This window comes from Magnolia sinica, chromosome 6, assembly GCF_029962835.1.
Source record: "Magnolia sinica isolate HGM2019 chromosome 6, MsV1, whole genome shotgun sequence".
NCBI lineage: Eukaryota > Viridiplantae > Streptophyta > Magnoliopsida > Magnoliales > Magnoliaceae > Magnolia > Magnolia sinica.
Window position 1 is genome coordinate 19116736 of NC_080578.1, and position 18039 is coordinate 19134774.

Below are 18039 nucleotides of genomic sequence, written 5' to 3' on the forward strand. Positions count from 1 at the left end.
GACCAAAAATGAGGTATAACCCAATCTCAACTGGACCACATTACATGAAATAGTGTTGAATGAACGTTGACCATTAAAAACTTTTTGGGGGCTATAAAAGTTTTGGATCAAGCTTTTCCCTTCATCTGGGTCTTTATGACCAAACCAACAGATTGGATGTCAAATAAATAGTACGGTGGGCCTTAGGAGGACTTTAATGATGGATATCCAATCACCAATGTTTTCTTGTGGTGTGGTCCATATGAGATTTATATCCCTCTCATTTTTGGGGTCAACCCTTAAAATTATATGTAAAAATAGATTAACAGAATAGATGAAACACATACATCATGGTGGGGCCCACAGAGTACCGACCACCACCACTACCGGGCTGGTGGTGGGAGGAGTAGCCAATCCGCTTTCATTTTCATTTGGGATTCAGTGCCACATTGGGTAGTAAGACTCGCTACTGAAGTGATGTCACCTATTTATATGGGTCCCACTATGATGTATGTTTTATATCCAGACCGTCCATCCATTTGGAGAAATCATTTTAGGGCATGAGCCAAAGAATGAATCAGATCCATAACTCGAGTGGAACCCACCATAGAAAATAGTGGAGAGAGTCACACCCACCATTTATTACGACTCAATCCAATCCAAACCTCATCACTTTATCGACTGAACCCCGTCACTTTGTACTGTGTTGAGGGTTAAATATTAGATATCAGACCCAGTTGTTGCCTAGATTTATGAACATGGTACCGTTTAATAGCTCATTTTAATCATGTTTCTGTTGCAAGATGGAATTGCGAGCTGGGACTGGATCAGGATACTAAAAGCATGGAATTAACGTTCAAAATGCACCAAGGCAAGGGACGGACTCCAAGGGACTGAGATCGACGAATTTACATGCCAGAGACTTGAGAAAATCGAGAAACTGAAGCTCAAGTGGCCTGAAATTGGTCCAGAATGCTAAATCACAGGGTTCTCACCATCCGTTGGGCTTGAAACTTCATAAATGGCCTAAGAACCACAAATTAACCGTACACGTCAAATTTCAGCCATTGGATCCTAGTAGAAGTGGCCCAACGGATAGATTAGCCTAAAAACTGTCAATTTTGGGCCCATATGACATCTGGATATGCTTCAATTCTTGAATCAGCACCTTAAATGATATGACAGAATGGATGGACGGAGTAGATTTCTCACAAACATATCTGTGGGACCCATACAGGTAGTGTATGTACAAGTTATGCAGGTGCACCGGGCGTACACCAAATATCCAAAAGTCGGTCAGCAAGCGCTAACCGACTCTTCTTCTCAAATCAGGAATTCGCTCACAGCGGCGAACGTGGGTCCGCCGGTTCCTCTCAGTGGGGCCCACTCCTCTTCCAAAGCATCAATCAAGACCGTCCATTGTGTGCATAGGTGGGGTATTTACCTCACCAAGGTGGCCTCTTGAGACCATGTAAGATGTTGCAGAATCTTAATCATTAAATGCATGATGAATGGCGGAGTAGAAGATAATGTGGGCCACATAGAATTTGGTCCAAAAATAGTGATTCCCACTTGGTTTTTCGAGCAGAATGCAGTGGACGGCGTGGATTTCTCAAAACAAAAGTGATGTGGGCCCCACCATCAGTACAGCATAAGTACATTACGCACCCTGTTTTCGTGTCAGGGAAATTCGGAACTTCCGGCTGATTATGGGCCACTGCCTGTGATCGGATTGGTGATCCGAACCATCCAAGTGAAGCCCAGGCCAGGGTTGACCCTAGCCATGAAGACAGATCCAAAAGCAGGGACGATCAGCGTCCTACCCAATCCCAAACGTAACTGGTTATACGGAAGGCTGCGCAAAGGAGAGTCCTGTTCTTCTTGAAGTTCGGACTGCGGAAACAGGCAGAGGGCTGCGAATCTCTTCAGGGATCTGGCTCTTCTTGTTGTTGCCTATAAGTAAGGAGGGAAAGGATTCAAGGAAGGGGGCTTGGCTTGGTTGGAACGAGGAAAGGAGAAACTGGAACGTGAGAGAGAGAAGGAGGCAGCGGGATCCAAATTGAGGTGGCTGCACGTGAGCTTGGGGGAGGGCTTGGACGATTGAAGGCAAGGAACTCCTTTGGTTTTCCTTATTTTCTTTTTCTCCTTCTTCTTATTCGCTGGCTATTATTTTTTTGGTTTCCTTCTTGTCTCTCATGATTCCTAAGGTTATTAGCCTAATCAGATTTATGTGTGGCTAAACCTCTTAGCTAGGGCTACGAGGTGAAGCTTGTAGTGAGATGGGAGACTCTATTTTTATGCCTTTGATTTAAATTGTTGAACTACTTTGAGTACGGTTCAGTCAGGGGAATGCTTTTAGTTTTTAATGGTTTGTTGTGACTGAAATTACAATAGATCTGCGATGGCTTTGAGTTTTTCTTTCTCCTTTTCATGTTTATGAAGTCAGGAAGCCCTGTTGTTCATCATTATTCCATGGGCATGGTCGGATGATAGTACCCTCCCTAATCTTCATACATTGATTGATCGGTTGGTAATTAGTTTAATTCTGTTAATTGCTTTGTCTCCTGGGCATGGTTTGGTGATGAAATCCATTCTAATTCATATACCTTTCATCTCGTGAAAACTAATTCAAGTGAGTTCAGTTTAATTTTCATGATTTTCGATGCAGGCATAAGATCTCCCTGATCTCTACAAGTGGATCCTCTGAATCCCTAGTTTCCTTCCTATGAATTCATTAAGTGTTAGAGTAGTATTTCACTATTTTTCCTCAAATTACAACTCAAATCAGATTTCATCTCATTCTAGTTATAGTTCTAGTTATTTTCAGACAACGTACAGATATCAATCCCTTGGGATTCGACCTCGGTCTTACCAAGTTTATTACTACATCACAACCCTATACTTGGGGAGTGAACAAGTTTTTGGCGCCGTTGCCGAGGATTAACGGCTACGTTTTTCTTAAATTAATTAGTTTTAGAATTGGTTAAGATTAGGATTTTACTAACTTTAGGTTAAAAGTTTTTATTTTATTTTTAGAAACTAACCTGTTTTCTTGTTTTGTAGGATCCTGAAATAACTTCTAAATTGGTAATCCCTTTCTAATTCCTCTACTTTTTCTATTTTTAGAATTATTATTTGAGTTTTAGAAATTTTCTTATTCTAAGCTTTCTTTTAATTTTAGAAATTCTCTATTTTCTAGTATTTTTCTATTTTTAGGAACTAGTTTATTTTTAGAAACTTTCCTCTTTTGTTTCTAGAAACTAGGTTAGTTATTTCCCTCTTTAGAGATTCTTTCTAATTTTAGAAACTAACTCATCTTTCTTTCATTTTTAGAAACTCTCTAATTCTGGCACTTTCTTTTTTAGAAACTAACTTTCTTATTGTGTAGGCTTTTAAGGTAGAAATTTCTAATTCAGTAAGCTTTCTCTCTACTTTCTATTTTTCAGTTTTCTTTTAGTAATTTACTTTCTAGTTTAGGCTTTTCATCTTTTAGAAACTGACTTGTTTGTTTTCTTTTGCAGGTCTTTCACTTAGGGACTTCAAGTTGGTAATTTCTTTCCAACTCTCTCTCTCTCTTTCTAGATTTTCTTTTCGTTCGAATTTGATTGAGGGCTACGAGTGTTTCATGCCCAAGTGGGCCCTTGACAACACTCGACGTCTCTTGACTGAAGGAGGATTGGTTGAGGGGTTGACTATCCATCGCAGGACTAGACACCACTCGAAATCCCCTGAGTTAATTGAAGTTATGGTTGAAGACCAACCTCCTCTACTTCCACCCAGGGTGGAGGATACCTAAGATGAGAACGAGGTACATCAGGCACCCCCGCCTTGTACTTTACGAGATTATCTACAACCGGCGGGAGTGAGTACGCCCTCATGCATAATTTTCCCTGAAAACACAGGACAAATGGACATCAAGCCAAGAGTTATCCAACTCCTTCCCAAATTCCATGGACTTGAATCAGAAAGTCCATATTTACATTTGAAAGAGTTCGATGAGCTTATAGCTACATTATGTTTTCCCAATGTATCTGAGGATACAATCAGGCTGAAACTTTTTCCTTTTTCCTTAAAAGAGAAAGCTAAGACGTGGTTACATTCACTGTGTCCTAGATCCATTGGCACATGGAACGACATGCAGAGGGAATTCATAAAAAAATTCTTCCCACATCATAAAACGATTACTCTCAGAAAAGCAATCATAAACTTTGCCCAAAAGGAAGATGAAACATTCTTCCAATGTTGGGAAATGTTCAAAGATTTGGTCAGTTCATGCCCACAACACGGATTTGAAACGTGGCGCATTACAAATTTTTTCTATGATGGACTGACATCTTCCATGCGCCAAATGGTCGAGACAATGTGTAATGGAGAGTTCATTAATAAAGATGCTGACGAGGTATGGGATTGCCTCGATAGTCTTGCTGAAAAAACACAATCATGGGACTATTACCCAAAGTCGAACACCATGTCTAGGCTGACTCAATTAAAGGAGAAAGGTGGATTATATCTCTTGAAAGAAGAGGATGACCTCAAGTGTAAAGTGACTACGCTCATAAGGAAAGTTAAGGCCATGGAAGGAAAGAAGGATAAGGTTAATGAAATTGTTTGCGGCATCTGTGATTGCAACATTCATACAACTGAAAATTGTCCTATAATACCCGCCTTTCGAGGAGTGTTGAATGAACAAGCTAATGCCGTAAACAACTATCAAAGACCTTTTACTAGACCTAACTCCAATACGTATAATCTTGGATGGAAAAATCATCCAAACTTTAGTTGGAGGAATGGACAAACAGCTACTCCTCAAAGTTTCTTCAATCAAAATCCAAATCAAGTGAAACCTTAAGAGGAACCGGTTCAAAATTCCATACAAGAGCTGGCTCAGGCAATGCGGGGAATTACAGATTTTATGCAAAAGATAGATTCTCGTATGACGGTTATAGAAAAGGGGATGCTTCCTGCACAACCTCTCCCCAATCCTAAATCGCAGTACGAGATTAATGATCTCAGCTCTTCAAATCAGATGGGGCACGCTAAATCCATCACCACTCTTAGGAGTGGAAAGATCATTGATAAAACTCTTCCGATTAGACTCGAAAAGCCTCAAGAACCAGAAGAAGACAACAATGATGGATTTAGTGATGCCCCACAAAAATTAGAAGCGGAACTTCTAGAGAAGCCAGTTGCTCCGTTCCCCCAACTGTTGGTTTCCCCAAAACCTCTCTCTAACTCTCAGGATATGCTAGAGGTGTTGAAACAAGTGAAAGTCAACATTCCTCTACTTGATGTCGTTAAACATATACCTTCATATGCCAAATTCCTGAAAGACTTATGCACGACCAAACGACGGCAGAGTATTCAAAAGAAGATCTTCTTGACCGAGAAAGTGAGTGCCATCCTAAAGCAAGACGTGCCACAGAAATTCAAGGATCCCGGTAGCCCAACCATATCATGTGTAATCGGGGACCATCGAATTGATCATGCACTTCTTGACTTAGGAGCGAGCATCAATCTGATTCCCTACGCGGTATACAAACAGTTAGGTTTGGGTGAATTAAAACTCACCCTAACCACACTACAACTTGCTGATCGCTCTGTTCATGTACCAAGAGAGATAATTAAGGATGTGTTGGTCCAAGTTGATAGAATTTACTACCCTGTAGATTTTATCATCCTGGACACCGAACCCATCAATAACATAAGCACTCAGATCCCCGTCATTCTTGGCCGCCCATTCCTTGCCACTTCAAATGCAATTATTGTAAGTGCTATAGTTTCTATCCCTATGTGTTGTCAAATTTGTAGTGCCAAAATCACTATTATACTCTGTTATATATAACTTGCATAAGTGAAGCTCTCTCAAGGATCAACATACATAAACAAGCAAAGCTCTCAAGTACAAGACTCAAGATCTTGATTGAAAAAGCTGATCTCAAGACTCAAGTTGAAAGTCAAGCTGAACTCAAGACTCAAGCTGAAACTCAAGTCACTTTCAAGATTGAGCTACTTCAAGGTTTAATCTACATCAAGACTTCAAGGCTCATTCTTCATGGTCTCTTGTTTCAATGTCCATACTTCATGATTGAGGTTTGTTTGACCATAGGATGACCTTAGAAGTAGGTCATTTCGGATACATAAGTCGAATGTTATTTTACATGTGATTGGTCTGTTCTTCGACCAGTCTTAGGTCTGCTTCGACTAGTCCTAGACTTGCTTCGACCAGTCTAAGAAAATCCTCGACCAGTCGTAAGTTTGTTACATATTCCGGATAAAATCTGTTAGCCTTCGACTAGTCCAGGAATCTGTTCGACCAGTCGTAGGAACAGTGTCGACTGATCTTCGACCAGTCGTAGAATCTACGACTCGAAGTCTAGCGAACTTTTGCAGGACCTACGACCAGTCGAAGGAAACCTACGACCAGTCGTAGGTGACCTACGACCAGTCATAAGAGGGCTACGACCAGTCGTAGAACGGTCTGCGCTTATCCCGCCTAATCTTTCAAATATCTGTTATGGCTTCGACTAGTCGAAGAGCACTCTAGACCAGCCGAAGACCTGATCTTCTCACCTATAAATAATGCACGAATCTCAGAAGAAATCATCGATTTAATTATAGTATTCAAGCCAATCTTCGTCGAACTTCTGAGAGATAATTTTGTGCTCCATCTAAGCTAAGTGTGCTTATTTAATATCTTCTTTCCTTAGCTTTATTTTAATTGATTTTGTTTCTGCTATTCCAATCTGATTTGAAAAGAGGAATTGTTATTCCCTTTCTTTGGAATCAAAATCAATTAAGGCAAGCCCTATTTGGTTTAATTTAAAATCTATTAGAACTAGAACCATTGTAATCGAGTACTGGACATTGAACTTGGACATTCAATCATCTACTTTGATTTGGTTCTACCGGGCTGCTACAACGAAGAAGATATTCAGGTATTTTACATATTGTAAATTCCTTTCTATTATTTTGGTTTCTTTCAAGATTTGCCAGAAAAATCTTGTTATATTGGTTATCTGAGGAGAGCCAGGAAAACTCAGAAGTGGGGGTTTTTTTAATTGTGTAAGCCCACATACAAAGACACAATTGTAAGGGTTTTGGGTGAACCTGGGAAAACCTATCTTTAGTGAACGCTAATATCCCTTGTGTGAGGATATTAGGAGTGGAGTAGCTTTTTGTGTGGCTGTTGGATAACAGTTGGTGAACACACAGGCGAACCACTATAAATCCTTTGTGTTGTGGTTGTTTATTTTATTCTTTTAATTTTTTTTTATTCTTTTTGTGGGATGTATGTATGGTGGTGAATGTTGTAATTATTTCAAGCTTTGTGAGAATGTTGTAACAGCTTAGAATTTACTTTCTGCTATTCCTTTATAAGCTTGTTTTTCAATTTCATTTGAAAGTTGTTCCAGCAAGGTTGCCCTGCCATTTTTATGGTGTATGGCTGTCCCTAGAACAATACATCTTTAATTACAAGTTATTTCAATTCAGTTCATATTTGTTTTTGTATTCCTCTTCGATTTGAGACTTGATACAAAGACCTTTCTAGAAATAAGGTTGTCCTACCATAAACTCTATTTTTGGTGTAAGGTTGTCCTTAGAATAACGTTTGTATCAACCTCTCAAGATCTGAATTTTGAGGTTATTTTTCTTTCCTGCATTATTATTTAATTTGGCTATCATTTTCTTTATTATTCCGCTGTTATAAGTTTTTATTTGGCATTGTCCTATTCACCCCCTCTAGGACATATAGCTTGGCCTTTTCAAGTGGTATCAAAGCCTAATAGCTCCTTTTTAATTCTTGGATTTAATTCTGAGCTAACGATTTAAGCTATTCGGATGTCAAATTTTGATAGCCTTTCGATCACTAGGCCTCCACCCTTTGATGGCTCCAACTATGCTTATTGGAAAGCCGAATGAGGATCTTCCTCAAATCAATGGATGAAAATGTGTGGCAAGCCACGGTGGTGAATGGAATCCTCCTATCATGGAAGTTAGTGAGGTTGATGGTTCAAAATCTATGAAAACCACACCATATTACCAATGGACCACCCTTCAGAAAAGTGAGAGTAGTGCAAATGCTAAAGCACTAAATGCAATTACTTGCGCACTATCACCGGATGAGTTCAAAAGAATCATCTCTTGTGATACTGCAAAGCAAGCTTGGGATGTATTAGAAATGACACATGAGGGTACTACAATTGTCAAAAAATCTAAAGTCCAACTCCTCATAACCAGATTTGAAGAAATTCATATGGAGGAAAATGAAATGTTTATGGACTTCTACACTAGATTGAATGACATTATAAACTCAATGTGGGGTCTTGGCGATAAAATCCCAGAAAGTAAAGTGTGTGCAAAAATACTACGCTCACTTCCTGAACGGTTCAATTCTAAAGTAACCGCAATCCAGGAACTTCGTGATACGGATAATATGAGGGTAGAAGAACTAGTTGGTTCACTACAAACCTACGAGTTAAACTTTAAAGCTCCTAAAGGAAAATCTATAACACTAAAATCTTCTAAATGTAATTCAGAAGAAAAATTCAGAAATGATATGGCTCTTTTAGCTAAAAAATTTTATAAGATTTTCAAAAGCAAGAAAAGGGTTGATTTTCAAAAATCAAATGACAAAAAGAAGTTTAGACCCAAATCTTGAAAAACCTTGAAAGATAGTCAATGTTACAACTGTCTAGAATATGGGCACTTAGCAAATAGATGTCCTAAAAGGGACAAACCCAAGAAGAAGGGTATGTTGGCTACATGGGATGAATCATCTGATTCTGAAGGTTCTCCTGAATCAGAAGATTCTGAAACCGAGTCGGGCAATGAGGTCAAAGCTCTTATGACTCTAGCCAAATTCACATTTTCAGATAATGACTCTACAAGTGAAGAAAATCTGAATAGTGAATGTGAAAATGAAGATGATCTTCAAGATGCTTACAATGCCCTATATAAGGAAAGTTGTAAAATTGCTGTCAAACTTAAACTTCAAAAAGAAAAGTTTTCTAAACTCAAAAATTGTTTTGATTCACTTGTCTTAGAAAAATCACAAATTTCAGATAGTTTTGAAAAATCAAAATGTGATTTGGAATTCAAAAACTCACTAATTGTTGATTTAAAATCTGAAATTGAGAATCTTAAAACTGAAGTATCTTCTCTTCTGAGTTTAAAGGACACATGGAAATATGCCCAAGGTGATCCAAAGTTAGAAAAACTGTTATCCGGATCAAGAAAATGTGGCGATCGATCCGAGTTGGGCTATGATAAAAATTTATCTCCTAAACAAAAGTATACTCCTCCTATGTTTGTTAAAGGAGAGTCCTCAAACTCAAAAGGGAAAAGTACTTATCAAGATTTTTCTAAAAATTCAAAAACTTTTCAAAAACTTAGAAACAGCCATGTCAACTTTAATCAGAATCGAAATCCACTAGCTAAAAAGATAGTTGATTTACTCAAGGAGCTATTAAAATCTAACTCTATAGGTCATTCCTACAAGTATACACAAAAGAAGACCAACTATGTTCCTAAACCCAAAACAGTTATGAAATGGGTTCCTAAAGTCACCTGCTTGGTTGCTCACACTGCTTTCAAAGCAACAAGTCATTCAAAGTGGTACCTAGACAGTGGATGCTCCAGGCATATGACAGGTGACAAAGCCTTATTCACCGATCTGAAAGATATGACTGATGGTTCAATCACATTTGGTGATGGTAGCAATTGCAAGATTATAGGCCAAGGTACGGTTCAACTTTTTAATCTTCCGGTGTTTAAAAATGTTTTATACGTTGAAGGCCTAAAGCACAACTTGCTTAGTATATCACAAATATGTGATAATAACCATAATGTTCGGTTTTCTAATCAAAGTTATGAAATACTAAATAATTAGTGTTCTGTAATATTAACTGACGTAGAACGTCTGAAAATTGCTATATTATTAGCGAATCCAGCTCATCTAATCAAACATGTTACATGGTCCATACAGACGAGACCGATTTATGGCACAAACGTCTTGGACATGTACATTATCGAAATTTATATCGATTGAGCAAACGAGAACTTGTAAGAGGTTTACCCAAACTTCAAAATTAGATAAAATATGTGGTGAGTGCCGGATAGGCAAACAAACAAAGAACTCACACAAAAAGGTGAATTCAAATACCACATCAAGACCACTCGAACTTCTCCACATGGACTGGATAGGACCTACCAGAACGGAAAGTCGTGGTGGTAAAAAGTATATCTTGGTAATAGTCGATGACTTTACCAGATTCACTTGGGTAGTCTTCTTAAGGGATAAATCTGAAACCCTTGAAGAAGTAAGAAAAGTTCTCAAAAGGATTCAAACTGAAAAATCCCCTCAAATCAGTAAAATTCGTAGTGATCATGGATCTGAATTTGAGAATAGCAATTTTGAGAAGTTCTGTGCCGACCAAGGAATATTACATGAATTCTCTGCTCCCAAAACTCCACAACAAAATGGAATTGTAGAAAGGAAGAATAGGGTGCTTCAAGAAATGGCTAATGTCATGTTGAATAGCATGAAGCTCTCTAAAAATCTTTGGGTTAAAGCAGTCAACACAGCTTGCTATATTATTAACCGAGTCTACACTAGCAAAGATAATAATAAGACGGCTTACGAATTGTGGTTCAATAAAAAGCCTCTTGTTAAATACTTTCGAGTTTTTGGCAGCAAGTGCTATATTTTACGTGATCGTGAAAATTTGGGAAAGTTCGATACGAAGAGTGATGAAGGTATTTTTTTAGGATACTCTTTAAACAGTCGAGCTTATAGGGTCCTGAACAAAAGGATGGTGTGATTCAAGAATCCATTAATGTTGTCATTGATGATCATTTAAACACACCAACTTCTAATTCAGATAATGATGAAGTACTAATCATTGATAAACCGGATACTTCATCAAATCAAACTGATTCTGAGTTAAGGACCGTTAAAGATCATCCAACCACACAAATTCTTGGAAACCCTCTCACCGGTGTTCGCACCCGTAGACAACTTGAGGATATATGTAATTATGTATGTTTTACATCCCAAATTGAACCATCTAACGTAAAAGAAGCGCTCACTGATGAGAAACCGGATTGTTGCGATGCAAGATGAACTCAACCAATTCATAAGAAATGATGTTTGGTATCTCGTACCAAGACCTAAAGATAAACACATCATTGGAACAAAATGGATTTTCAAAAATAAGTCGACGAACGTGGAAATATAATTAGAAACAAGGCTAGACTGGTGGTACAAGGTTATACTCAAATTGAAGGGATTGATTTCGATGAAACCTTTGCACCGATAGCACGTCTTGAATCTATCAGACTATTTATATCCATTGCATGTTTTAAAAAGATAAAGATCTATCAGATGGATGTAAAAGTGCTTTTCTAAATGGCGATTTACATGAAGAAGTCTATGTTGAACAGCTAATGGGTTTTGAAGATTCCAAAAATACTGATTATGTGTATCGGCTTAAAAGGCACTTTATGGATTAAAACAAGCACCTAGGGCATGGTATGAGAAACTAACGAAATTTCTTTTAACTCATAATTTTCAAATGGGATCTGTTGATAAAACTTTGTTTGTTAAAAAACAAAATGATCATATCTTAATAATACAGATTTATGTTGATGATATCATTTATGGATCAACTTGTACTGACTACTGAGTTTGCAGATTTGATGAAATCACAATTTGAAATGAGCATGGTTGGGGAATTGACTTATTTCCTTGGATTGCAAGTAAAGCAACAATCAAGGAATATTCATTTCTCAATCTAAGTATGCCTTGAATCTAATTAAGAGATTTGGATTTGAGAATGGAAAGAATTTCGATACACCTAAGAGTACTAACAAGAAACTATCAAAAGAATATAAAGGTAAAAATGTAGACTCAAAACTTTATCTGAGTATGATTGGTAGTTTGTTATATCTAACTGCTAGTAGACCGGATATTTCTCTAAGTGTTGGTATTTGCGCAAGATATCAAACTGATCCAAAAGAATCTCACTTGATTGCTGTCAAGTTAGATATGTCGCAAGTACTGTAAATCTCGGTCTCTGGTATCTTCATGAAACCAATGTTCAATTAGCTGGGTACTCGGATGCTGACTGGGGTGGTAATCTAGATGATAGAAAATCAACCAGTGGTGGTTGTTTTTTCATTGAAAATTGTCTAGTTTCCTGGTTTAGTAAGAAACAAAATTCTATTTCACTTTCAACAGCTGAGTATATTACAGCTGGTAATGCATGTACACAGCTTGTTTGGATGCAACGAATGCTAAGTGATTATGGAATTAAACAGGATTCTATGTTATTACATTGTGATAATTCCAGTGCGATAAATATTTCAAAAAATCCTATTCAGCATTCTCGTACTAAGCATATTGACATTAGATTTCATTATATAAGGGAATTAGTAGAAGAAAAAGTTATATCTCTAGAATATATTCCTACTGAAGATCAACGTGCTGATATTTTCACAAAACCTCTTGATAAAAGCAGGTTCAAAAAGATGAAATTTGATCTTGGCATGTGCATTTTAAATTGATAATTTATGCCTTCTTGTATATTATTGTATATATTTGCTAGATTAAATTTCAATTTTTGTGTATATTGCAAGATATTGAATTTTTGGGGTTTGTACGACCAGTCGTGAGTATACACGACCGGTCGTAGATACCCACGACCAGTCGTGGAGCACGGATTTCACTTCATATTGGGGATTTTTCACTTTCTTCCTCATTTCTTCTTTCTTCTCCTTGGAGCCGAACTTCGACTCGTCGAACCCATCCTTCAAGTTCTTCAAGGTTAGTGTTCCAAATCCGTTTTTCTTGCATATTTGTGTCAAGATTGCTTCCTTTTCTCTCTTGAAGCTTTCTATCTTGAAAATCATTGAGATTTGGGGTTGAGATTTTGAAAAATCTATTTTGAGCAAACCCTCTTCTCAATCCTTTGCAACTTCTTTATTCCTTTAAATCCTTGTTGCAAATGGCTTCTAGAGGTAAGAAAACTACTTCACGTGGTCCTTCTTCTTCCTCCAGATCTACCCCTATATCTAAACGTCATCTTCTTGTTCCCAATGATGATCCATCATTTGTTAAGGACATTAGATCTCGTAAGGTTATCGTTGAACATCCTGTTGATGTCAATCATATTGCTCCATTTGACATCCTTCCTATGCTTGAAGCTATAGGTTGGACTAACTTATTGCATTGGGGTGGGCCTGCATACCGGTCCATTGCCCAATCCATGTTTTCATGTATTAGTGCATTTTCACAGGATAATTTAACTTTTCAAATTTCTACTAGAGAAGGGCCATTTGACGTTGATCGTCATTTAATTTCAGCCCTTATGGAAATTCCTGTGAATGATGAGGGTATTCCAATTCATAATTTAACTGATAAACCCTCAATGGCTGAAAAACGTATGCTAACTAAAGACTTGTGCAATATGGATGTTCAATGGACTCAAAAGGGAATGCGCTCCGCAAGGTATTTGTTACCCAAATACAGAATTCTTCACAGAATCTTTGTGTCTAATCTGTATCCTCGATCGGGTAATAAATCTGATTTAACTTCATTTATGGTTCGTGTTATCCATGCTATCTCAAATGGTACTCAGATTTGTTTACCTTCCTTAATCTGTCATTTCATTATTCAGTTTCGACTCCATCCTGGTCATAGTGACATTTCATTTGCATACTTTATGACTGTATTGGCTACTCATATGTTAGTCGATATGCCTGTTGATGAAGCACCTATCCATCATCTGATCTTCAATAATACAAATATTAATAAGATGAAGTTGGATCTGCTTCCTGAACAAGGTGGTGGTGGTGGTCCTGAAGAAGCTGGTGTTGATATTAATATGGATGATATTTTTGAGGAACTGGATTCTGACTCAGCTAATGATCCAGATTTTGTACCATCTGATGTTGATGCACGTTTGAGTGCATTAGAAGGTAGAGTTGAGAATATTAATGTTAAGTTGGAGAACATGTCTGTTGCTCATGATTTGCAATTCAAATACATGCGCAAATACCTAAGGCGCTTGAACAAAGGCATGCACCAACTTGATCCTTCTATTCCTGCTCCATCTTCAAGTTCTAATTCTGACTAGTTTCTATGAGACTTTTGGTGTGTAATAACTTTATTACTTTGCTCTTGTTTGATTGAGTTTGGTTTGGATTCTATGCTGGATATTTGTTCTTAATGTAATATTTATGCTGGATATCTGTGATGCTATCTTGAGTATCTCTATGTCTCTTTTGCTGTACTCTATTTCCTCCTCATGTTTACTCTCATTTCTTTATTTAGTTCTCCTTTGTCATATTGTGACAAAAAGGGGGAGAATGGTTTGTTGTTAATGTGATTGTGAGAGGAGTAGCATTGGTTATGTTACTCAGGAGGAGTGGGGTGTCAAGAAGAATATATGTTAATGTGATTGTGAGAGGAGTAGCATTGGTTGAATGTTAAATGTTGATTATTGATTTGCATGTATTAACCAGTTGATTTACTTTTGTTTGGTTATGTGTTTTGTCACTAATTTGACAAAGGGGGAGATTGTAAGTGCTATAGTTTCTATCCCTATGTGTTGTCAAATTTGTAGTGCCAAAATCACTATTATACTCTGTTATATATAACTTGCATAAGTGAAGCTCTCTCAAGGATCAACATACATAAACAAGCAAAGCTCTCAAGTACAAGACTCAAGATCTTGATTGAAAAAGCTGATCTCAAGACTCAAGTTGAAAGTCAAGCTGAACTCAAGACTCAAGCTGAAACTCAAGCTGATCTCAAGACTCAAGTTGAAAGTCAAGCTGAACTCAAGACTCAAGCTGAAACTCAAGTCACTTTCAAGATTGAGCTACTTCAAGGTTTAATCTACATCAAGACTTCAAGGCTCATTCTTCATGGTCTCTTGTTTCAATGTCCATACTTCATGATTGAGGTTTGTTTGACCATAGGATGACCTTAGAAGTAGGTCATTTCGGATACATAAGTCGAATGTTATTTTACATGTGATTGGTCTGTTCTTCGACCAGTCTTAGGTCTGCTTCGACTAGTCCTAGACTTGCTTCGACCAGTCTAAGAAAATCCTCGACCAGTCGTAAGTTTGTTACAAATTCCGGATAAAATCTGTTAGCCTTCCTGATCTTCGACCAGTCGTAGGAACAGTGTCGACTGATCTTCGACCAGTCGTAGAATCTACGACTCGAAGTCCAGCGAACTTTTGCAGGACCTACGACCAGTCGAAGGAAACCTACGACCAGTCGTAGGAGGGCTACGACCAGTCGTAGAACGGTCTGCGCTTATCCCGCCTAATCTTTCAAATATCTGTTATGGCTTCGACTAGTCGAAGAGCACTCTAGACCAGTCGAAGACCTGATCTTCTCACCTATAAATAGAGCACGAATCTCAGAAGAAATCATCGATTTAATTATAGTATTCAAGCCAATCTTCGTCGAACTTCTGAGAGATAATTTTGTGCTCCATCTAAGCTAAGTGTGCATATTTAATATCTTCTTTTCTTAGCTTTATTTTAATTGATTTTGTTTCTGCTATTCCAATCTGATTTGAAAAGAGGAATTGTTATTCCCTTTCTTTGGAATCAAAATCAATTAAGGCAAGCCCTATTTGGTTTAATTTAAAATCTATTAGAACTAGAACCATTGTAATCGAGTACTGGACATTGAACTTGGACATTCAATCATCTACTTTGATTTGGTTCTACCGGGCTGCTACAACGAAGAAGATATTCAGGTATTTTACATATTGTAAATTCCTTTCTATTATTTTGGTTTCTTTCAAGATTTGTCAGAAAAATCTTGTTATATTGGTTATCTGAGGAAAGCCAGGAAAACTCAGAAGTGGGGGTTTTTTTAATTGTGTAAGCCCACATACAAAGACACAATTGTAAGGGTTTTGGGTGAACTGGGAAAACCTATCTTTAGTGAACGCTAATATCCCCTGTGTGAGGATATTAGGAGTGGAGTAGCTTTTGTGTGGCTGTTGTATAACAGTTGGTGAACACACACAAGCGAACCACTATAAATCCTTTGTGTTGTGGTTGTTTATTTTATTCTTTTAATTTTTTTATTCTTTTTGTGGGATGTATGTATGGTGGTGAATGTTGTAATTATTTCAAGCTTTGTGAGAATGTTGTAATAGCTTAGAATTTACTTTCTGCTATTCCTTTATAAGCTTGTTTTTCAATTTCATTTGAAAGTTGTTCCAGCAAGGTTGCCCTGCCATTTTTATGGTGTATGGCTGTCCCTAGAACAATACATCTTTAATTACAAGTTATTTCAATTCAGTTCATATTTGTTTTTGTATTCCTCTTCGATTTGAGACTTGATACAAAGACCTTTCTAGAAATAAGGTTGTCCTACCATAAACTCTGTTTTTGGTGTAAGGTTGTCCTTAGAATAACGTTTGTATCAACCTCTCAAGATCTGAATTTTGAGGTTGTTTTTCTTTCCTGCATTATTATTTAATTTGGCTATCATTTTCTTTATTATTCCGCTGTTATAAGTTTTTATTTGGCATTGTCCTATTCACCCCCCCTCTAGGACATATAGCTTGGCCTTTTCAATTATCAATTGCAGGAATGGTGTCATGACTATGTATTTTGGGAATATGACATTGGAGTTAAACATCTTTTTCAATAACGGCAGAAACTTAGAGGAGGATGACGATTTCCACGACATTAACATGATTGACTCTTCAGTGGAAGATACGACACCTCTAACCTTATCCTCTGACTCTCTAGAGACGTGCCTGGCCCACTCCCGTGATTTTGATGATGACATGATTAAGGAGACGTGTGCCTTGCTTAATACTACACCGATACTTGAAGTTAACCGGTGGAGGCCACAATTCGAAGAATTGCCACAAACCGATGTAGTGCCTCTACCATCTAACCTCAAGCCACCGAAGCTTGACTTAAAACCTTTACCCTCTGATTTGAAATATGCCTATTTAGGTCAAGATGAGACATACCAGGTGGTGATCTCTGCCCACCTAGAGAAAGAACATGATATTATGCTCATATCTACTCTCATTGAGCATAAAGGAGCCCTGGGATGGACGATAGCAGACCTCAAGGGAATTGATCCCTCGATTTGTACTCACTGCATATATCTTGAGGATAATGCAAAAACCACTCGGCAACCACAACGTAGACTAAATCCAAACATGAAGGAAGTGGTTAAGGCCGAGGTTCTTAAACTATTTGACGTGGGTATCATATACCCTATATCTGATAGTCAATGGGTGAGTCCAACTCAAGTGGCCCTTAAGAAGTCCGGAATCACCATCGTAGCCAATGCTAATAATGAACTCGTGCCAACTAGAGTCACTACTGGTTGGAGAATGTGCATTGACTACAGGAAGTTGAATACCGTCACGAGGAAAGACCACTTTTCTTTACCATTCATTGATCAGATCCTGGAAAGGTTAGCTGGTCATTCCTATTACAGTTTCCTTGACGGGTATTGATCAGATTGAAATCGCCCCTGAGGATCCGGAAAAGACCATATTTACATGTCCCTACGGTACCTTTGCCTACCGAAGGATGCCATTCGGACTATGTAATGCCCCTGCCACCTTTCAGCGATGTATGCTTAGTATCTTTTCTGATATGGTGGGGCAATATCTAGAGGTCTTCATGGATGATTTCTCTGTTTACGGTCCATCTTTCATCAAGTGCTTGGAAAGTCTTAAATGTGTGCTGAAAAGATGTGAAGAAAAGAACTTGGTACTTAATTGGGAGAAGTGTCATTTCATGGTTCAGAAGGGAATTGTCCTTGGGCATATCATCTCGTCCAAAGGAATCGAGGTAGATAAGGCAAAAATCGATCTTATCTCTAACCTACCTCCACCCAAGAACATCAGAGACGTGCGATCCTTCTTAGGACATGCAGGATTTTACAGGCGATTCATAAAGGACTTTAGTCTCCTATCTCGTCCTTTATGTAATCTTCTTCAAAAGGATGCTCCGTACGAGTGGACTGAGCAATACCAGGAAGCTTTCACCAAGCTTA

The 18039-nt window shown here is 37.9% G+C and overlaps 1 non-coding gene across 1 annotated transcript; it reads right to left on the reverse strand.

Annotated features, from left to right (window-relative positions):
* Positions 1-4162: 4162 nt before the first annotated feature.
* Positions 4163-4269, reverse strand: LOC131250230 (small nucleolar RNA R71). The gene has a single exon (XR_009173156.1). It is a non-coding gene; the product is annotated as a small nucleolar RNA R71 (small nucleolar RNA).
* Between the last annotated feature and the right edge of the window lie 13770 nt (positions 4270-18039).